Source organism: Trichosurus vulpecula, chromosome 7 (genome assembly GCF_011100635.1).
Source record: "Trichosurus vulpecula isolate mTriVul1 chromosome 7, mTriVul1.pri, whole genome shotgun sequence".
In the NCBI taxonomy this organism is placed as follows: domain Eukaryota; kingdom Metazoa; phylum Chordata; class Mammalia; order Diprotodontia; family Phalangeridae; genus Trichosurus; species Trichosurus vulpecula.
This window is the reverse complement of record NC_050579.1, coordinates 65,383,789-65,408,139: the sequence shown is the minus strand read 5'-3', so window position 1 is coordinate 65,408,139 and position 24,351 is coordinate 65,383,789.

Genomic DNA, 24,351 nt, shown 5'->3' with positions numbered 1-24,351 from the left:
AAGATGATTTTGTTAAAGTATATTGTAGGATCATCATTTGTGGATCTGAAAGTGCAAGTAGTCCATCCATACTAAAGCAGAGTAGAGATATGAGAAGGGAAGCAAGAAAGAAGGTACTATCTATATATGGACAGAGAGAAGTCTGGGGAATGGGTAAGACGAAATATTACCTCAAGCAAAGGTCATATTGACCTACTTACATGGAGACCTTATAGGACTGAAGAAAGCCCAAGACAGGGTATTTGACTTGAATGATTAGGCAAATTGATTAATTGGAAGGATTTTGTGATCCCATTAAGGGGCTATGACTAGATAAAAAGCCATTTTAAAATGGGAAAGAAACTGAAAGCTTAAAAGTTTGTAATCAAATCAAATGGATTTACCATATGTAATGGAGTTTGATTTTATATTCTTTTTGCCTTAGAGATTAATTACATTTGAGAGATTGCATAGATAGTGCTGAATTTGGAAGCAAAAGACATTGGGTCAAATTCTACTGGTGGATCCGCCAGCCTCAAAGTTCTTCCCATTTCAATCCACCTCCTACTTAGCTGCTGAAGCACAAGTAAAACCATGTCACCTTCTTACTCGTAAATCCAGGTGACTCCTTATCATCTCCAGAATCAAATTCAAAATTCTCTGGCTTTCAAAGTCCTTAACAACTCATCTCCTTAATTACACACACACACACACACACACACACACACACACACACACACACACACTTTCTAGTCTTTTTTTTTGGCAGGGCAATTGGGGTTCAGTGACTTGCCCAAGGTCACACAGCTAGTACATGTGTCAAGTATCTGAGGCCAGATTTGAACTCACGTCCTCCTGACTCCATGACTGCCACTGCACCACCTAGCTGCCCCCACTGTTTAGTCTTTTAACTCCATATTTCTGATCAAGTACTCTTTGGGACAATGACATCATCTTCGTTGCTGTTCCACAAACAGTACACTCCATTTCTAGTCCCTGGGAATTTTCTCTGACTTTATCCCATGCCTGAAAATCTCTTCCTTCTCATCTATTCCTCCTGCCTTCCTTGGCTTCCTTCAAGTCCCAATTAAAATCCCATCTCATACTGGAAACCTTTAGGAACCCTTCTTAATTCTAGTTTCCTTCCTCTTTAAATGACTTCTTATTTATCTTGTATATCACTTATTTGTATATGTACATGTGTGTGTGTATGCTTATTGTCTTCCTCATTAGATTGTGACTTCTTTGAGGGGACCTATTGTCTTTTGCCTCTTTTTGTCCCAGTACTTAGCACAATAACTGGCAAAAAGTAGGTGCTTAATAATTGCTTATTGACTTTTGATTATTCTACTCAGAAAATAAATGTGCAGTCATGGGCTAGTCACTTAATTTCTCATTTTCTCGGTTTCTTTTCATCTGCTATATGCTGGTAATAATACTTATAGTGGAAAGGCAGTGTGGAATAGGGTCTAGAGAGCTGACTTGGGTTTCTGGAAGACCAGAGTTCATGTTCTGCAAGGTCTCCCATTGCATCTAGGGCCATCTCCTGTCATCCTGATCTATATCTTGCTTTGACTCTGGAGGAGATAGTGAAACTGGTGACCTTGTATAGCTCTTTATCAAATCAAATTCATTTGAAAATCATGATTTCACTTTCCTGATATCATAGTCCTCTTTGAGAATGAAGAACATAAAACAGCACATAATGGCTATATGATCCTGAATAAGTCGTGTAAATTTTCAGTGCCCCAGGAAACTATATCAGGCATTAAATTGCAAAATAGTTACAAAAATCATAGGTCTGTCCCCTCAATAAAAAAATGGAGAAAACCTTTATTATCTATCTCACAGAGTTGCTATGCGGGTAGCCCTCTGCCAACCTTCAAGTACCAAATAAATAGGAGTTATGATCTTTGAAAGTATTGTTATCCACTTATCCATTGCTTGAGCGAATCACATTAATGTGGTCTTTTTAGGATTTAGGTGGGAATACAAAATCATATTTGATGCTTACATTTGTTCTATGCGTGCAAAGAATGCAAATAGCCAAGCAGTAACGGTAGCACTATCTATGGCTAAGCCTTCCAGGAGAGAGTTGAATAGGGCCTCAAGGCTATGGCCTCTGGAAGGGAGAGATAATTTTTCCTGGGCAGAAAGCAGAAGTTTCATCAGTGTGGTTTCATCAACTGAAACTATCAGTGTGACTATTTAACCCCAGGGACCTGGAACCCACTGATTTGATAAAAGCAACAGCACCAATGATGATGATACTAACATTTATGTTGTGTGTACAAGTTGTCAAGCACTATGCTGTTACACCAATATTGATCCTTTTTAGTCTCACAATAACAATGGAAGCTGGGTGCTATTATTATTCTCATACTATAGTTGAGTAAACTGAGTCTAACTCAGGTTAAGTGCTTTGCCCAAGATCACACATAAGGCCAGATTTGAGCTCCTCTAAGAAATTTAAATTGGGGTGTCAGGGAATATGAGGGGTATTTTTCCTAATTGTAGAATGTCTTGGACCATATTTTATATAACCTTTAACAATTTCCAAAACTAAAAATGCTGAGCAGAAAATATATTCATTTGTGCAATCTAGAAGACAGTGAAAAGTAGGCTTACCAACAATAGCAATTGTTCCTTGGAAAAAAAACCGTTATGAGTAAACAAATAATCATCTGCTACTTGAAAATTCTTTCTTTAGACATGTGATTAGCCAAGGTAGTTTTCTCCCATGCTTAGATTTCTTTTTTTTTTTATTTTCTGCCCTTTAGTACTAGAATTCTACCCCAAATATGCTTATTTTCATTTATGGAAAATGTGCTAAAAATTTAAAAGTATAGTTTTTGAACACTCAAAGAAGCGTGTTTTTGTTTGCCTAGTTTAAAAATTGATCTCATAGCTAGAAATAGCAGAGCAGATGGGAGAAATAACATGGATTTATAAGCACCATGCTTTCTATGGCATAGCTAAGAGAGTGGCTGACAAGTCTCTGGCTACATTTTTTTCTATTTAACTCAATTAGACAAACGGTTATGAAGCACCTACTATGTCAAAGGCACTATACAAGGTGCTAATAATACAAACACAAAATATGAAAAGATTTTTGAAGGCATTCTTTGATATCATGGAGCTCGTCTTGTACTAGATATTTGTTTAGGTACAAAAAGCAGATTGTTTGCATATGGATTTGGTGATGATGACGTTATAAAAAATCTCTTGCATTTTTTCACTTTAAGCATCATTGAGAAGGGTTTATGTGGTTGAATGGTAAAAGATAAAATTAGGCAAATAGGATAATAAAGGAGTATCCTGAATTTCAAGGTAAGTGGTTGATAGGTATAGAGTCAGAAAATGTAAGTTTTGGTTTAAGGGTAAAAGCATTCTATCCTTTTGCAAATTGATGAAAACTATGAACTCAAAATAATGTTTTTAAATGCATAAAATAAAATAAGCAGGATTACAAAGGAAACAATTTATACCAAAATAAAGATGGAATTTTAATTTTCCCAAACCAAGTTCCCAGATCTCCTGAAATCTATGTACAGACACCTCAGGAGTCTATGGAGAATTGGTCAAGAGCACCTGGTCTAGAGCCTCAGAAGCCATTCAATATGATGCTGTTTATTTACATATGAGTTAATGGATAGCCAGATTGGCTAAGTGACTTGCTCAAAGTCATACTGCATCAAAGGTTGGATTAGAACCCAGATCTTCTGACTCTAGAACTAGTGCTCTTTCCATTGGACAACACATTTAATGAAATTAGATAAAAAGAAATCACTGTACAGTTTACATGATTTACATGATGAAAAGTCTGCTTTAGGGTAATTAATCTTTGAAAAATGAGATGGGTTACAGACAGGAGATACTGTAGGCAAGTTTTAAGAATATAATATTGTCAAGTCATGAAATGAAGATGGTATGCCCTAGTATGAGAGCCACAGGAATGGACGAGATAATTCTTTGAAAGGAAATATAGAGAATTGTAGTAGCACAAATCTAGAGCTCAAAGGGAAGGGTGGGGGAAGGTGTAAGTGAAACAAATAAGAATTTATATAGTTTCTACTCTAATTCGTGTAGTCTAGGAACTATGTGAAGGGTCAAAACTTATTTGATCCTCACAATCACCCTGAGAGATAGATGCTATTATTATACCCATTTTACAGTTGAGGAAACTGAGATAAGCAGGTGTTAAGATACTTGTCCAGAGTTGCATAGTAGATGTTTGAGCCTAGATTTCAACTCAGGTCTATCCATTGTGCCAACAGCTGCTAAAAAGGATCTTAAAATATATTAAGCCAAGAATATCACTTTAGTGGTACAGATGAGGAGATTGAGATCCAAAGATCTTACATGACTTGCCAAGTCTAACACTGGTAGTATGTGTGTGAGCTAGGAATCAAACCCAGGTCTTCTGATCACAGAGCTAGTGCTCCTTTCACTGTGTCATAGATGCAAGAAAGGAAGATAATAGTCCCAGGTCACTCAAAGGTGTCAAATATGAGATAAAAAGATGCTGATGGCTCAATTGTTTGAAATGGAGAGAGATAAAATTTCACCATTGGAGTATTAGATTTTGGCAAGCCATTACTTAATCAGAAAATTTTGAGGGTAAAGAGATCCTCAGCAGTGGTTTAGTTCAAACCACTCACAAAAACAAGTACTCTGACAATGTACAAAAATAAATCCCCAACCAGCGTTTTTCCTAAAAAATTTGCTCTTTTAGGCTGTAGTTCATTCCATGTTTGGATTGCTCCAATTCTTAGGAAACTATTTCCTACAATCAAAAATGTATCTATTTACAATGTCCACTCATTTCTCTCTGTTTAGTTCTCTGGAGGGACAAATGGACAGAGACTCTCCTTCCTTGGAATAGCTTTTCAAATACTTGGAAGTAAGCATCATATTTCACTATGTCTTCTCTTCTCCAATCAGTCAATCAAGAAAACAGCTTTCAATCTATTAGCACCTAGTATGTTATGTTGTTTGTTGTTCAGTAATTTTTCAGTTAGATTCAATACTTCATAACCCCATTTGTTGTTGTTTTTGGCAGTGATACTGGAGTGGTTTAGCATTTCCTTGTCTAAATCATTTTACAGTTGAGAAAACTGAGGCAAATAGGGTCAAATGACTTGCCCAGGTTCACACAGCTAGTTTGAGGCCAGATTTTAACTCAGGAAAAAATGGGACATCCTGACTCCAGGCCCAGTGATCTATCCATTGCACCACAAGCTGCCTACCTAGAATGTTATAGGAACTACTTTAAAGATTGGAAATATAAAGAGAAACTATGTTCCCACCCTAATGGAGTCTTTAACTTATCTGCATTTGTCTTGAATTCAAGGCTTGTTACCATTATGTGTATCTTCAAGATTATCAGTGTCCTATCTAAATTGTGGTCCCTAGGCTGAATATGATACTCCAGAAGTATTCTGAACCAATCAAAGTGCTGAGAGACTAATGCTTGCTTACCCATGGATGCTTCTTTTGTTCATTTTTGCTCTAGATCTTTATATCAATAGTTTATGAAACTCCTAGTATAAGGAACTTCCAGTGTAGAGTCATCTTCCACTGACTCAGATTGGCAAAATATCACCTTTGAGATGTGCCAGGGGCACTGAGAAATGAAAAGATACATGTCACAAGTGCTGGAGGCACCATTTGAACCTGAATTTTCTTGATTATGAGACTGATTCTCTACCCAGTATTTTGTAGCTTTTACTGAATGTTATGCCTTGCTGAATATAGTTGAACATCTTACTAGCTTTCTTCGCTATAATATTCAAAGGTTAATACTGTTCACATAACTGAATTCATGGCTTTGAAGGTTGGGTTACAGGTCAGGGCTGTAGATGTAGATTTGGTAATCATCAGCATGTATATGATAGTTAAAGACAGTAGACTAGATGAGCTCTTTGTAGAATTCCATTGATCCTGTTGCTGGTTGGCTGACTGTCATTTAAACTATGTTAACAGGAGTCACCAAAGGTACACTCCCATAAATATTGGGGAGACATTGGGTCTCTGGAAGTTAGAGTTCTAATTACCAATGGGAAAGAGTTAACATCCCCCCCAAGTGCATATGTTTCTCCAGAGGAATAATTTGTAGATGAAAATTCAAGTCATATACAACTTCCTAAACAAGTCTTAGGGAATTGCCTAAGGTTCAGGGAATGTTTAGCAACTTCTATATGTTGACACAGGTAGTAGGTTTTAGAGAAGAGATTGGAACCCGTCTGTTTGACTCCAAATATTAAAGACTATTCATTATTATATATTACCTTTCCTACTGTATATGTACCACAGATATTTAAATAAAACACTTTCTATATAGGTGCTGGATTAATTGAAGGTCCATCAATCAGCCCGATGGCGTTACAGGTTTTGAGGCATTTGATAGGACAAAACATGCTCCTAGTTGTTGGACGACTGGGGAACAACCACCCCCATCCCTTTAGGATAGCTGGTCATACACTTCCTATATTCAGGTGTCCCTCTTCTGTTTTTTTTTTCCCTTGAGTGTTCTTGCAGAGTGGAAAAATTCAGGGGCAGTATCCATAAATACAGCAGCAGCAATGCAGAGCAGTAATACGCATCTATCCTCTCAATCCTAGAAGGAATATTTCCATGGAAACACCAGCTTGGGGAGTTGTTTTGTGGGCTTCCCCAAATTTAAAAATTTCTTCAGGCACTAGACCTTCCAAAGAGGTTGCCTTTGTCTTACCTGGGAGGAAATAAGGGCAGTCCATGTGTTTCCTGTACAACATTCTACTTGGAGAGGAAAATCATTAAGTCATTAAATGATTGCTGATCCAATGAGAAGGGTTTTACCTGCTCAACGAACTAAAAAGTATGTTTGTTTAATAGATTGTGGAAGGGGTGGGGAGTCTAAATCACATTGTGGTACTACAAATACCCCAATGTTCAGGTCCCTTCCTCTAGTTTTCCTTCCCACAATTGCTCATTGGTTATTTGAGTGCTTGGCATTTCTATATTTGTTTAGAGGCTCTTGTGCATCATTAGGATCTTATGAATTATTTGTGGGATCAAATTGAAGCTGATCACACCTCATGTCTACATTGCACATTGAGTGCCTATTTGAGAGGGAGGGGACCATACCTAATCTTTATTTAGACTTATCTGGACCAACTCCGGGTGATTCAAAGAGAGAAATTTACCATCTCAGGGAATCATTTCCCAAGAGCAGACTCAGTTTATGTCAGGTATACAAGTATATTTGTTTTTTTCTATTTTTTCTGGATACCTTATGTCAGTGACTGTCTTTAAACAATATTAACCTCAATAAGATATGAAAAAGCCATCAATTTTGGCCAGCAATATGAAGAAAAATGGTTTAGAGTATGTGAAGTTCAGGAGGGGTAAGAATATGTGGTAGAAATGGCAGCACAGAACTAGCTGGAGAGAAAGAGGTTTCCATCTCCAGGGGAAGGAAACTAGGAACCTAGCCATGGTCAGTATGCTATATCATAGATTTCTATGATAGATAGTGACTCCAATAGAAAACTACACTCCTCAATTCAAAGAAGCTGAGAATATTCCACCTAAATAGTCTATTCAGGAGAAAAATGGGGAAAATATGTGTGGGAGAAAGATCACACAGCAAGGAGGGAAACAAGAAACAAGGTTTTGGTAATATACTAAAGAATAATACTAAAATACAAAAAGCTCCAGATAGAAATCCCGGACTTATACAATCCTAGCTCCTAAAGAGATAAAGCAACAGTGAAATTGATAAAGATAGAAGGAAAAACTAATTAAAGGAAACATAGTAATAATAAGCTTCAATAACTTCAGCGACACTTAACTATTGAGGTATGGATTCCATATTTGACAAGGCTTCCTAGGAAAAGCTGAAAACCAGTTTGACAAATATTATGTTCAGATGAACAACTTACACTATATACTAAAATAAAATTCAGTTGGATAAATGACCAATATATAAAGGTCATGCCATAAAAAAAATTGCAAGAAGAAGGAAATATTTCTTTTACAACTATAGAAAAGGGGAGAATTGTTATGTAATCATCTAGTAAAACTGAAAAGGTCTATGCTCCAGGAAAGTAAAGTCTTTTAGAGTGAGAAAGTAAATATTTGGGAAAATCTTCACAGCAAATTTCTCTGATAAAGTTATACTATAAAATCATGCTGTAGTATATGAAAAGCAGCTTAGCCAAATGATAGAAACCCCATTTATAAGAAGCCCTGGGTTCAAGTCCCCCATCTGACTCATATTAGCTATGTTACCAACTAAGAGAATCTCTTCATCTTTTAGTGTTCTATGTAGCTTTCTAAAATTATAATTTGAATAGAAGATGCTGACTTACATTGATATATGAAGTTTCCTCACTTGAGAATTCACTCTCCTAGAGGAATTACAGGGTTAATCCTTATCTCTATTCTGAATGGTTAAAGGAATATGAACTAGAAGTTCTGAAATGAAGAAATGAGAGAAATCAATAGCCATATACAAATGTTCCAAGTCATTAATAATAAGAAGACTGCAAATCAAAATGTCTCTGAGGTTCTACTTCATGCTCATCAAAGATGACAAAAGAAAATCTCAATATTTGGAGTGGTTATTGAAAGATCTAAGAATTGGTTCAACTGTTCTGGAAAATAATTTGGAGCTATACACAAAAAGTAACTAATCTGCACAAACCCTTTGATCTGGTGATACAGTTAGGTATGAGCCTTGAGGAGGTCAAAGACAAGGGAAGTAATTATATGTACAATAATATTTATACCAACAGTTTTCTAGTGTATAATGCCTATTCACTGGGGAACAGTCAAAGAAGTGAGGTATGTGAAAATAATGGAAACTTATTGAGCACTAAGAAAGGAGAACTATTACAGATACAGAGATATATAGTCTTTCTACCTGGACAAAATAATTCAGGATGAAGAGAAGAGAACCAGAATCAGTTACATAATGGCTAAAATAAAAGGAGTAAACAACTGAAATAAATCAAATCTTTGAATATACCAGTGACCAAACAAGACTGCTAACTTCAAATGACTAATGATGAAGTGCATCTTCCATCTCTTGGTAGATAAGATTGACTGGAGCAGTTGGTTGATAATTAATTCTTAGCTTACCAGACATTCAAAATTAGGGAGTGGGCCAGATTTTTTCAATGGGCCATAGTTTGCCAGCCCATAGACTAGAGGTACGGAACTAGGCATGCATGACCAGATATAGCCAGTGTCTTGATTTTTTTTTTCATTAAAAGTGTAGAAAGGATTTGAACTCAGAAGGAAAGAAAGAAAACTGAAATACCATGGAATGTAATAATTGCCTTAATACACAGCAACAATATATTCTGTAGGGGGTACAATATAGAGGAAAAACAATGTGGGAAAAAAATAAGTAAAATGCAGCAGGCAGGTAGGAATATGGTTCCACCTGATCTGTAGCTGAGCAGAAAATAGACGAGATTTTTTAATTCATTCAACAAACTAAGAGGCGTATGTGGGATGGCAGAGTGAGAATAGTGATAAAGAGGGACTAGAATCAGATGAATGGCATTTTCACCAAAGAAAGGTAAGTGAAAGATGCCATTAAAGAGTATTCTTGGCAGGGGTCTTAAATATGTTTCAGCTAAGGTGAATAAGCTTCTCCAATAGTTCAGACATGAGGTAACAGTGGCCTGCTCCATAGTGATCAAAGTTATCAGAGGAAAGAAGGTATATATAAGAAATGCCACAAATGTAAAATCAATAGAACTCAGCAAGAGATTGCATGTGGATAGAGAGAGAGAAGGGTACAGGGTGACACCTAGACTGTGAGCTTGGGTGACTGCGAGGTCTCCTTGCCTCAAGTTTTTCTTCTCTGTAGTCCATCCTTCACTCAGATATCAAATTAATTTTCCTGAAACACAGAAATCACCATGTCAACACCCTATCCAATAATCTCCAGTGGATGAAATATAAAATCCTCTCTTTGGCATTCAAAGCCCTTCATAACTTGGCTCCCTCTTTCCTTTCTAGTCTTCTGACATCTTTCTTCCTTCCATGAACTACGAATCCAGTAAACAACTTTCTTGCTCAATGCTTATTTGAAAACTTGACCTATCCCAAAGATATTTTCATCTTATGAGAGCACATATGGAATTCACTCAATGCTAAAAAGAATGACATTTTAAAAGATAGCATTTAAGGGCCTATGGTAGGTGAGCAGTTCGATACTTGTAGGACATATGAAAGCATATGAGATCACACCGACTTTATAACTTAGTGGACTGTCTTTGATAGGTGCTATAAGTGAAAGATTGGTCACCTTGAGGCCTCTCTGAACTTATCTAGGTTGGTTCTCAAACTTCAGGTATTCAATCTGTCTCTGGGCCCATGTTCAAAGAATTTCCATATTCTTAAAACCTAACAGAACTATCTCTGCACTAGCACCTCTACAGCACAATCAGACCTCAATCAGATGTTAGCAGATGTCACCGGGTAAAGGGGATATAACCTAGGTATGGTCAGTGTAAGGTTGTTTAGGGAAAGAACGCTGCCCACCTTGAGCTTCTCAAATCACATTTGCTCCACCTGTATATAGTCAGCCCTGAATCTAAATATTTAAATAGCAAGTTAATTACCTACAAATTAAAATACAAAATGTGTGCCGATGTTAGCTTAATCACAATAGACACTTTGGATCAAACCATATTTCTTAGACATTGGATTCTGATTGAATAGTGTTCCCTTAGGTACGTACAATTAATCAAAGTAGCTTTTTATTTTCTTACACCTGTTTCGTCGTGAGTGACTGTTTTGAAGGGAGGGAAAGTATCTGATCATTTGACAATTTCCAAAGATTAATCCTCCACTATCTTATACACAAAGAGTATATTTCTGTATCAACAGCAAATGTCTATTGTCCATCTGTGAAGAGAGGAACACTCCCATTTTTACCATGCCCATCAATTGTATTTTTAAAGTATGTCAGAAACTGACAGCAAAATACCAGTCACTGTCACTTTTGAATCTTAGATATAAGGTAGAGTTTCACATTTCGAATCCCTTGTTTTGTCATTTTAAGGCGTAGCCCTCTTTCTCCCCTCACTCCACCAAAAGCCATCTCCCATGGAATAACATGGACACCAGCCTGTGCTGGCAGAATGACCCTGTCATTTCATTCCCTATAATGAGGAAGGCTGGCAACATCTTGCCAAGGGAGCTATTCAAATATGTCAACAAACACATTATTTGAGTTACAAACAGGTACGTTTGCAAATCAAAGAAGCAGCCCAATAAGTTATTTTATTAAAATATGCTAAATAATTAAAAGCATTATGCTCACTACTATAGAATCTGAAAGGTTTAAGAGTAAAACCATAAAATAAAATAAAATGCTTTGCAGACAAGTCTAATTCATAATGAAAGCCTATGTCTGAGCATTCAAGGCATTTAGTTTTGCCTAGAATAAAACACTATCTTCTTAATTTGTCATTAATTTCATTGTAAATGAGTATAGAATATATTAGAATTCAAAACAAGCTTACATAGTAAACAGTAGCAATTGAGATATAGGAGGGAAATTAGAAGTTAAATGTTTTAGAATGTTTTTAGTTAGCTATGAATATTTGAATAAAATATTGTGAGGTTATTGATTTTCAGAGATCCATTTTTTCTTTCTCTATATTTCTCTCTGACTATATATCTCTTTGTCTCTCTGCCTCTGTCTCTCTATTTCTCTCTGTCTCTGTTTCTTCTGTTTCAGATTTAGAGATTTACAAAGTGTATTTCTCATAGCAGTCCTGAAAGGTAGTCAGAGCACATTTTTTTGGTCTAATTATCTTATTTCATCAGTGATAGAACTCTCTAATGGGATTTTTCCCCTCGAATGTAAATGGACAACTCCTCTGAGACTTACAGTTTTAGAAAGATTCTGCAGGTAGAGTGTGGTTAAGTGACTTGTTTCCTACAGTCAAGTATGTGTCAGAGATAGGAATTGAACCAAGTTTGGAAATGCTGAGGCTGTGTATATGATTTTGAAAGGCTGACAATTCAGACAAACGTCTGCTCAATTCTTCATGAGTGCTCTTTGAACAAATATTTGTTGACCACCAATTACGTATAAAGCTCTACATGGATACAGCAAAGAATGAGATACAATCCATTTTGCTTGATTGTGTATTCCAGTTCCTTAACTAAAGTGACAAATCAGTCTGATCATATGTCAATCAATGATAAAGCATAAAATAGAAAAAAATATAATTATAAGGCTCCTAATTAGTTTTTTATGCCTCTGTAATAATATACCCAAATTCTATTATAATAAATTAATTCAGATATAACTATATGCAAATTAAATGCTATGGCTTGATATTAGTTGGAGAGTATAGTTGTCCTTGAAAAAAAATGTATAGTCAAGGTAAATACCACAAATTTTTGAGTTGGTATTTTCATTATCCACAAAGTCAATGTGAGTCAAGTGAGGCAAAACTGCACCCCAAACTAATGTGATCTTAGACTCCACTAATGGAAGGTTGATGAGTGGAATAAGGGAAGTAAAAGGTCCCAAGAAGTAAGTCTGTGCTAGTCAGGTTACATCTAGTATATGGGGCTTAGTCATAAAAGTCACATTATAGGAGACACATTGGCAAGCTGGAGCCTGTACAACATTCTTCACCTTAATGGAGATCTTTAGGCAGAGGCTTGAAGATCACCTGTCAAGGATGTTATAGAGGAGATGCTTTCACCATGATAGGGATAAAAGCAACTACGTATTTGTGTATGTATATATGTATATTGTATATGTATGTATAAGTGTGTGTGTGTATATACACACATGTACATGCATATATATGTATGTGTATACATATATATATAGTTGAGTTCTGTAAAGTACTTTCTGTACATTGTCTCATTTGAACCTAGAAACATGTCTATTGAAATACTATGAGCATTACTGTCCCTATTTTGCAGATAAAAAATCCAATCTTCAGTGAGGATTACATCAAATGGCATAACTGTATAAATTCTAGCTATTATTATTATTATTATTTAAATGTATTTCCAATGGTCATAGAGCTAATAAGTGTTAGAAGTGGAGTTCAACCTAAGGTCTTCTGGGCTCTGAATTTTGCGCTTTATCTACTTCATCATGCTGTCACACCCATCACTGAAATTAGATGGTTCTAAATAACACAAGCAGAGAAAATAAAAATGTAATTATATGACAGTCTATAAAAATTCTGAATCATCTTTCCCAAATCAATGCTTTAACGGCTTTATTAATAACATATTGAGCATATGAATTAAAGTGTATGAGTGTTTTTTATCAAAAGAGTTTTTATTCATTTTATTTTTTTTTATATCTGCATTACTAGTTCTCACATAGGTAGGCATGGGGAGAATTTGTAAATATGATACCTGCTCTAAGCAGATTTTCTGACCCTTCAATCTGTTAGTGTAACATTACATAAGTCAGACTGTGGTTCATATCCCCCTGGCAGGGGCTGAAGTTGCATGATAGCCTCTCTTCAATGATTATCCTGAAGGAACAGCATTTGGGTATTACTGAGGCAAGACTAAGATCAGGTATTACAGATAACAAAGAAAGGATACACTTCAATATGCCACCTAAAAGTGGGATGTAGGTAGGGAGGAGAGAGCAGAGGGTTTAAAGAGTTCTAGGGGTTATTGTAAACTTTATGGACGTGGTCAATCCCCTCTGCCTAAACCCTTGCCTAGTCCTTCTGGGATGTTCACCTAGTGGATTGAGTTATAAAGGATTAACATGAGGGAGGGGAAATTGACAGAATTTTTGTACTTTGAATCATCTATAGATCTCTTTTTTCTGTTTCTGACTCACGAGGTGCTGAGAAGGAGACACATTTGATACCCTATTTATTCCTATATTATATATTTTAAAATTTCATTTATTAAAGCATTTTAATTGGATGTTATGGATTACCAATGGATAATGCATTTTTAAATAAAATCAAAACCAAAAATGTCTAAGTGATTATATTATACCAAATTTAAGTTGATCCCATAATGCATGCTGACCCTTAGTAGAAACACTGCATTAAAAGAAAGGAAAATTTGGGTGGCTGGAAAGTAGGGATTTGCATGAGCTCCCCCTCAGCTGCCTCCAAACACCTATAAAAATGGCTCTGAACCAATTCTGGAACTGCAGAACCATGAAATAGCAGAGGGAAGCAGGACCCCAGCCCAGGGCAGCCTGGATGGTCACTGGGTAAGGTCTATCACACGGAACTGGGAGCAGGAGTTGGGAGCGGAGTGGAGCAGAGCCCAGCATGAGCCGTGCCTGGACCAACCAGATGAGGAGCCAGGTGGAACAGGCCCTAGCATGCTGAATCAGTGAGCTGTGGCAGTTACCAGACTTCTCAACCCACAAACACCAAAAACAACAGAGAAGGTTGGTGGGAAAAGCTGTGGTGACAGAGTGAAAGGAGCTCACAGTTGGGCTACTGCCCAGGGGTGGCAGAGGTGATGCAGCTCTGAGGCTGCTTCCAGAGCTACACCTGCAGTTGCTTCTGGCCCCAGGCCCACCTGGTGGGAGGAATTAAATGCCGTATCTGAGCGGGAGTGCAGAGAAAGCTTAGATCTGAGTCTGATCCGGGTTGGCAGTTCTTGGGGGAGGAGGAGTGCTGGTGTGGCAGAGCTTGCTGTGTATAAATAGCTCTGAAAACAATAGCGCAGCCCCTCAAGCTTGGGACAAAGTACTGTCTACTCTACAAGCAGTCATAACTCGATGAAAAACTCAGGGGTCAAGTAAGTTGGTTGGGAATATGGCCAGGCTGCAAAAATGGACTCAGATTCAGACTCAGACTTTGGAATCTTTCTTTGGTGACAAAGAAGACCAAAACATACAGCCAGAAGAAGTCAACAAAATCAAAGAGCTTAAATCAAAAGCCTCCAAGAAAAACATGAACTGGTCTCAGGCCATGGAAGAGTTCAAAAAGGATTTGTAAAAACAAGTTAGAGAAGTAGAGGAAAAATTGGGAAGAGAAATGAGAGAGGTGCAGGAAAACCATGAAAAACAAGTCAATGACTTGCTAAAGGAGACCCAAAAATATACTGAAGAAAATAACACCTTAAAAAATAGACTAACTCAAATGGCAAAAGAGCTCCAAAAAGCCAATGAGGAGAAGAATGCCTTGAAAGGCAGAATTAGCCAAATGAAAGGAAGTTCAAAAGACCACTGAAGAAAATACTACCTGAAAAATTAGTTTGGAGCAAGTGGAAGCTAGTGACTCTATGGGAAATAAAGATATTATAAAACAGGACCAAAGGAATGAAAAAATGGAAGACAATGTGAAATATCTCATTGGAAAACCACTGACCTGGAAAATAGATGCAGGAGAGATAATTTAAAAATTCTCGGACTACCTGAAAGTCATGATCAAAAAAAGAGCAAAGATATCATCTTTCAAGAAATTATCAAGGAGAACTGCCCTGATATTCTAGAGCCAGAGGGTAAAATAGAAGTTGAAAGAATACACAGATTGCCTCCTCAAAGAGATCCCAAAAAGAAAACTCCTAGGAATACTGTCACCAAATTCCAGAGTTCCCAGATCAAGGAGAAAATATTGCAAGCAGCAAGAAAGAAACAATTTGAGTACTGTGGAAACACAATCAGGATAATACAAGATCTAGCAGCTTCTACATTAAGGAATTAAAGGGTTTGGAAGGTCAAAGGAGCTAGCTTTAAAACCAAGAATCACCTACCCAGCAAAACTGAGTATCATGCTCCAAGGCAAAATATGGATTTTCAATAAAATAGAGGACTTTCAAGATTTCTCAGTGAAAAGACCAGAGCTGAATAGATAATTTGACTTTTCAAACACAAGAATCAAGAGAAGCATGAAAAGGTAAGGGACTTAATAAAGTTGATATATACACAGACAGAGGGGACAGGGTGAGTTGAATATGAAGGGATGATATCTAAAAAAATAAAATAAAATGAAGGGATGAGAGAGGAATATACGCGAAAAGGAGAAAGGGAGAGATAGAATGGTGCAAATTATCTCACATAAAAGTGGCAAGAAAAAGCCATTCTGTTGGAAGGGAAGAGGGGGCAGGTGAAAGGGAATGAGTGAGTCTTGCTCTCATCAGATTTGACTTGAGCAGGGAATACCATACGTACTTAATTGGGTATCTTACCCCACAGGAAAGAAGGAGGAAGAAGATAAAAAAGGGGGGATGATAGAAGGGAGGGCATATAGGGGGAGGAGGTAATCAAAAACAAACACTTTCAAAAAGGGACAGGGTCAAGGGAGAAAATTGAATAAATGGAGATAGGTTAGGAAGAAGCAAAATATAGTTAGTCTTTCACAACATGAGTATTGTGGAAGGGTTTTACATAATGATACACATGTGGCTTATTGCTTGCCTTCTTAGGGAGGGCGGGTGGGGAGGGAAGGAGAGGGAAGATGAGAGAGAATTTGGAACTCAAAGTTTTAAAAACAGATGTTCAAAAAAAAAGTTTTTGCATGCAGCTAGGAAATAAGATGCAAAGGCAATGGGGCATAGAAATTTATATTGCCCTACAAGAAAGTAAGGGAAAAGGGGATGGGGGAAAGTGGGGTGACAGAAGGGAGGGCTGACAGGGGAATGGGGCAACCAGAATATATGCCATCTTGGAGTGGGGGAAGGGTAGAAATGGGGAGAAAATTTGTAATTCAAACTCTTGTGAAAATCAATGCTGAAAACTAAAAATTTTAAATAAATTGAATAAATAATTTTTTTCTTAAAAAAAGGAAAATTTGACAGGTCCAGATTGAGTAAGCAGAAGTTACACAAAGGCAGATTTTGACTAACCATAAAGAACTTCCTAACAATTAGACATATTAAGGGGACAGGAGAAGATTTTTCATCAGTAAATTAATTTGAGAAAAGATTGACAAAATTTCAAAGTTGTTTAAATCAAAGGGATTTCTGAGTAAATCTATGTTATACCACTCAAAAAGAATCCTCTTCACAACACACCTCACAATTAATCATCTGAGAAGGGTCTTTTCTCATGAGACAACTTTTCAGGTCTCAGTATGAGGAAGACTTTTTCAGACAACAAGCTCCAATTTACCTCTTTGCAACTTCCATCCATTGATCCTAGTGTTGTTCTCTGGGAGCAATTACAAATTAAGGTCTTACTGAGAGTTATCCAGAGGACTAATATTGTACCATGGGCTTCAACTGGTTGAATATTGGAGATGTTATAGAAGGTATTTCAGGCTTCGGATGCTGTTTAGATTACAAGCAAAGTCTTTCTATTTCTGGCATTTGCATTTCAGTGACTCAATGACTACAAAATCTAGAGGAATTCAGGGAACAGGAAAGTGGAAAAAGACCTGAAGTAGGCATGGATTTTGGATTTTGTGGAGCTTGATAGGGAAGCGTACAGACTAAGATCCAAGTGTGAAATGTTTTCATTGGTTACCATCATCTATTTGTGGTACTAATATGATTAAAGCTCTTCCAGGCCCATTCAATAAGGCCTTTACTTACACACTTTACTTACTAGGTGCTAAGCCCCAGGCCCATACCCTTTTGCTAATTAGGTCCCCAGAGGTGTGAAGTCCTCAGGGCCCTAAGGAGAGGTGCTAAGACCAGAGCCAATTGTATGTGTACTTAGTTCTAGCCTATAGGATGTGCATGAATTCAGCTGATCAGAGACCTGAGTTCTAGCCAATCAGATGCCAGCTAGAACTGAAGGTCTAAGTTCTAAGAAGAGTCCAGAGTGTGAGAGAAGCAGAACTGAGAAGCAAACATCAAGAAGACATTGAGGCAGTAGACATTAAGAGGATGTTGAGCTGACATTAAGAGAGCAGACATTGAGAGACAGCCAGTATTGAGAGAGAGTGCAGACCAGAGAGTTGCAGAGATTAGAGAATTAAAAATCCAGAGAATCAGGAGACTGCAAGGACTCTGAGAACTGCAAGGGCTTTCAGAACTGTGGGAGAGGATGCAGGTAAGCAGATAGTTAGTGATTTTTTAGGGGAAGGCCCTAGCAGGAGGTAGGGGGGGAGGTTACAGGATGACTTGGTTCCTTGCTATAATACTTGTGTTATAATTTCATTGTTGCTACATTGGAGTGGGCTTACTGGTTTTAGAATATAATTGCTGTTGTATCAAATTGAGTTATTGGTCTTGGGATTGGATCCTCTGGTGTCTAAATAAATGTTATACTTCCTCTGCCTTCTACCTAGAGAGTTTTTCATACTTTGCAATTCTGAACCATACAGGCATGTTCATGGTCATCCTTAAGGTCATGAATCTTGCCTTACTGTTATACTATCTTATAACATATTTATTTGAGTAAATGTTTTATCCTCTCTACTGGAAAGTAAGTCCATAAGGTAGAGATTCTGATTTATTTATTTAAAGTGTGTATCTCTTCCACTGAATAGAACAATAATTTAAACATATCAGGTGCTAAATAAATGTTTATTCAATGGTATTGAGTTGGTATATAAATTCACCATCTAAAAGCATTGTATTAATTGCCCATACTGTTATAATGATTTGAATATGCCAAAGGTAAAATAATATTTCAAATAAAAACTTTATGATAAAAGAGTGCCAGTTCATAAAACAGAGCTTGTACCCAAACACCAGAATTAAAATAGAGCTTACCATTAGTTATTCTGCTCTAAATGGATATGCTTACTTTGCAATTAGACTGTGCACATGCTGTACACACATATGTGTGTATGTATGTGTATATGTATATATATATACACATGTAAACACATGTGTGTTTTTGTATATGTAGGATGACATCTGGTTACATAAAGAAAATACAGGATAAATGATGGATAGCTTGCATGATCCACTATTATTCTTGTTGCATCAAGGCAAAAAAAACCAAAATATGGAAAACCTTCAGTGTGTCAGAGGTCATGAACAAAAGTCACGTAGAATGGGAAGGCATGGATGAGTTAGGATCTTGACTGGAGGGAACACTTGGATGAGTTCACAAATTCATTTGAATATTTTGGCATTAGACTCTTGATTTGGATTTCTTAAAAATATGTTACTATTGAATTTAATGGATAACATCATTTACCACTAACAGGGCATGAATGATCTTTTCCATGGGAACCAATTTCATAATATCCCTGTGGTTACCTGATACTTTAATCTCCAAAAGGGCCACAAGCATCTTATCCCTCTCATCAGAGGATATTCTCAAGCTCTTTTATGTATGGTATGAGACATTTTCTGGAACATTTTGACTCCTGTTTATCTTTTTGAAGACTAAGGACATATAACTGAAAAAGAATCTAATGAATCATCCACATGGAATCTTTTCTTTATGTAAACTATGGCCCATGGAAAACTGGAGTTCTTTATCATTTCCCAATCAACTCTATGCTATTCCTCAGCTTTACATTAAATCCTTTTTAATCTCACTTAAAATAATTTTAATATATCCATTTATAAAACAAAAATTTAAGGAAACTTCAAATGAAAATAACTTTGCCAAAATATGTAGAAAATTTCAAAAAATAATAGGTTGCTAAAGTTGAAAATATTATATTGTGTCAAGATTCAGGAAAAGGAGAGCAAAGTGTCTTGCTTCAAAAAATATTTATTTATTAGTACCTGTCTATTCCAGTTTTACCCTTAGATAGAACAAATTTATATCTAATGCACTTTTTAAAAAATTCATACAGAAAATTTTTGATGCATCACTCATTTTATGTCAAACATCACACCATCAAAATAACTTCCTAAAAAAGAGCAAAAATACTTATAGGGTGGCTACAAATGTGAGTATGGACTCCTTTATGTTTTACAGTTTATCCTACCTTAAAAGTAAGGACTCATATTTCTTGTTGTTTATCTTTCATTTTCAAACAGGTCCAATGACATCACAGGTAATGCCTTAACTTACATGTAAATGGAATTTAAATCAGGCAGAGTTGTACAAAGTCATCAGCCTCAATCTCTCTTCCAGAGTCATTAAAGTTCAGTGGCCGGACAAAAGTCAAGTTTATTGGCAATGGCCCAGGATGCAGTGGATGGCCTTGGCATCTTTGATGCCTAAGATAATAGTGCCCCATAGCACCTGCTTTAGCTACCTTCATAATCATTGGAACAAATTGTTCTCAACCACTCATTTTGCCATGGGAAGTCTTCACATGTTTGGGGTAGACATCCCCTTAATGTACTGATGGGTTTGAGACCTGCCAGTTACCCTCAGTCTGATTTAATCCTAATGCTGAGATGGTTTGCTAAATATGCTACGGCTTCTTGGGGCCACAGCTGATAATTGGGTGAGAGGTAGACACACAAAATGGTTTAGTAGCTCAGAAAAGAGCTCTGCAAGTCCTCACAGAAGAGGTCCTCGTCCTCCTAAACACCCCATATGTTCCCCTCATATTACTTAAATATATCTAACCAGCATTGTCTAAAAAAATTGAAGTATTTTATCCCTTATCCATATGATTGGTGAATATAACCAAAAAGGAAAATGATAATTGAAGTTCTTATGGGAAAACAGGAACACTAATGAACTGATGGTGAAACTGTGAATTCATCTCATTTAATCACTTTTTCCTGTCTATTTTCTGGATTATCTGTGTTTTCTCCTTAATTCTGGGATATCATTTGCCCTAATACCTGAAGGTTTGGAAAATAAAGTTATAAACAGCTAGGAATGTAAAACTATATATTGCGCATAGAATATTCAGGATAGCCTATGTGTAGCTTTTGAACATTGCTCTGAGTATTTGAGTATTTCTTTGCTCTATTTCAGTGCTTGTTCACTTGTGTTTGTGAATGGGGATGAGTTTAGCCATGATTAGTAATCTTTCCCCATCCCCTGCCTTTCATATACTTGCTATTTTTTTCTCATTTCTATAGTGTATTTGGTGCTGTGGATGTAATTGTCTTAAAGGATATCTGGTATGTTATGGGGTAGAGAGCATTTGGCTGAATCTCTGACAATGGGAGACTGCAAGAAATCCTACCAAGAAAGAGTTAAACTACATAGAATTGAAGAACTGATATTACTGGCTTGTTGTATATTCAATTGATGGTTAATACTTAGCATAGTACAAAAAATATGCAACAAAACTTTTTTTCCCCTTTAAGATCTACATTGAGGGAGTTGTATTCCTTCTTTCATTGTTGCTTTTATTTTCATTAAATTATATTGCATATTTCTTACTATTTTGTGGTGGTGGCAAGAGAAGAAAGGGTCAAATACATCCAGTTATTCACCCATGTAGCTAGATCTAGGTACAGATTAGATTTAGATGTAGATTAATCAATTGACACAGTAACTTACATTATTATCCCAGTCTATCTGAACACGCCTTCTTTTAGTATCCTCACTTCCTAAACATGGTAATACAGCTAACAACTTCAACAATGCACTGCCATGAGAGGTCCAGCAAAAACAGCAGAATAGGAAGAAGCAGCATAGCCCTATTCCCCCAAAACTGTTCCAACAAAGATATAAAAAGAACTTTAGACTGATCGATAATTGGTAAATCTAAAAAGAAATAACAATGAGTCATTTTCTAGCCCCAAAAGGCCTATGTGTGAGGGATCAGGTTGAGAACTATGGAACAGAGATAGTCTGGCAGTACAGTAACTTCTTTGCCAGAAGCAAGATTTTCTTGGATCACACCAGGGCCAGAAGAATGTACCATCCTTCCGATCCCAAACCGGTATCTTGAACACCGGAGCCATGTTCAGACAAGTGCTAGACAGGTTGTGCTGTCACTCTGAACCCAGAGTAAGGTCAAATTCAGTCTCTTAGGTTCATAACAGGGTTATGACAAGAGCTATCTTTCTGCACCTATAGATTATTTAAGTTAACCTTAAAGTATAGAGTCCAGCAACTATCTACTAAAACCGCACTCAAAGTTAGGTCTACAGTTGTGTTATCTGTTGTTGTTTGTCCTTCATTCTTGAAGAGAACCATGGCATCAGGGAGGTGATGCCAAGTGAATTGGATTTAAGTGAGGGAGGGCTATGCAAAGTCACAAGCCTCACTTTCTTCTCTGGAGCCATCTGGGTCCAGTGGTGAGATACAGATCAGGATAATTGTAGATAGCCCTGAATGCAATTGGAGACCTAGGCCTTTTAAAGCTAAGGTTTTTAACAGGTCTCAATCTGACTGAGGCAGTGCCAGCTCAGTGATTAAGGCTACGTAAGAAATGAGGCAGAGGATGACCTCCTTAGCTGGATTTTTTTATTACATGAAATTAAAAAAAAATTTGTGCAAATGAAACAAATGTAGCCAAAATGAAAAGGAAAACCACAGGAAAAATACACCAAATTTCTCCAATAAAGGCATCAATTCTCCAAAACATAGCCCAACATACTAGAGAACAATTCAGAACTGTGCCCAAAACACTATAAAACTAGGCATATTCTTTGGCCCAATAATACTACTACTAATTCTATATCCCAAAGAGATCCAAAAAAATGGTAAAAGACGTATTTTTACAAAGTATTTATAGTAGCTTTTTGGTGGCAAAGAAATAGAAATCAAGGGGATGTCCTTCAACTGGGGAATGGCTGAACAAGTTATGGTTTACAATTATGATGGAATACTGTTGTGCTACAAGAAATGATGAGCAGGATGTTTTCAGAAAAACCTGAAAAGACTTACATGAACTGATGCACTCCTTTTAGTTTTCTGGGGGGTTTTCTCTATGTTTTTTCTCATAGCATGTCTAATATGATATGTTTTGCATGACTTCACATGTATAATAAATATGAAATTGCTTGACCTCTTAAGAAGGGGAGGGGTATAATAGAGGGAGAGAATTAGGGGTTAAATTTTTTTAAAAAAAATTTCATGTACTTGGGAAATATTTAACAAAACAAAATATACATATAAATTTATATATAATGTATATGTATGTGCGTGCATGCACATATATGCATATGCGTATATGCATATACACATATACACATGCATATGTGTATATGTGTGTATGTCTGTATTTGTATATGTAATATGTGTGTATGTATATATTTATATGTGTGTATGTAGATGTGTGTGTACGTATACACACATGTGTGCGCACACACACACACGAGAGAGAGAGAGAGAGAGGGAGAATTGTTTGAGATACTGCTACCTCTTTTCCGTTTCTTTCCATTTCCAAACCACTTTCCATTTCTCCCAGCATTATTTTTTGTCAAATGGTGATCTCTTACTTAAAGAACTTGGGTTTGGGGGCTTATCAAATATTAAATCATTTAGTAGTATGCATAGTGTATCTAATCTATTTCACTGATTCACCACTCTAATTCTTAACCAGTATCAGATTGTTTTGATGATTATCACTTCGTAATATAATTTGAAATCTGGTCCTGCTAGGCCAACTTCCCTCACCTTTTATTTTCATTATTTACCATGATATTCTTGACTTTTTATTCCTCCAGAAGAACTTCTTTTATTATGCTTTCTATCTTTATAAAATAAATTTTAGTAGTGATTAGTTTGGCATTTAATAAGTAAATTAACTTAGGCAGACTGGTCATTTCATTATATTAGCTCAACCTATCAACAAGCAATAAGTATTTCTCAAATTGTTTGGATCTGTTTTATTTGTGTTAAAAATATTTTTAATTTTGTTCATATACTCCCTAGGTTTGTCTTAGCAGGTAGGCTCCCAAGTATTTTATCTTCTCAAAAGCTATTTTAACTGGAATTTCTCTTTCTATCTCATGCTGCTAGTTTTGGGGAGTTTATTTTGGTAGTATGTAGAAATGCCGATTGTCCACATGCTTTTATTTAAAATCCTGCAATTTTGATTAAGTTAATTGTTTCAACTAGTTTTTTGATTGATTCTCTAAGTGTCTGTAAGTATACCATCAAATCATTTGCAACGAATGATAATTTCAGTTCATCATTACCTACTCTTATTTCTTCGATTTCTTTTTCTTATTGTTATACCTAGTATTTGTAGCACAATATTGAATAATCGTGGTAATAATGGACATCCTTGCTACATTCCTGATCTTATTGAGAAGGCTTCAAGTTTATCCTCATTTTAGATAATGCTTGTTCTTCATTTTAGAACACTATTTACATTTTTATGTACAACATAATTTACCCAGTGCAGAAGTAGAAGGGAAAGGGGATGAGATAAAGGGGACCATGATAAAAGGGAGGGCAGATTAAGAGAGACAGTGGTTAAAAGCAAAATAGGCTTTTGAGGAGGGACAAGATAAAATGAAAGAGAGGATGAAACAAAAGATAATGGGATGCAGGAAAACATACAGTAATATCTGTGAATTGGATGAGCTCACCCATAAAAGGAAAGTGGATAGCACAATGGATTAGAAACTGGAATCCAACAATATGTTGTTTACAAGAAATACACTTGAAACAGAAAGACA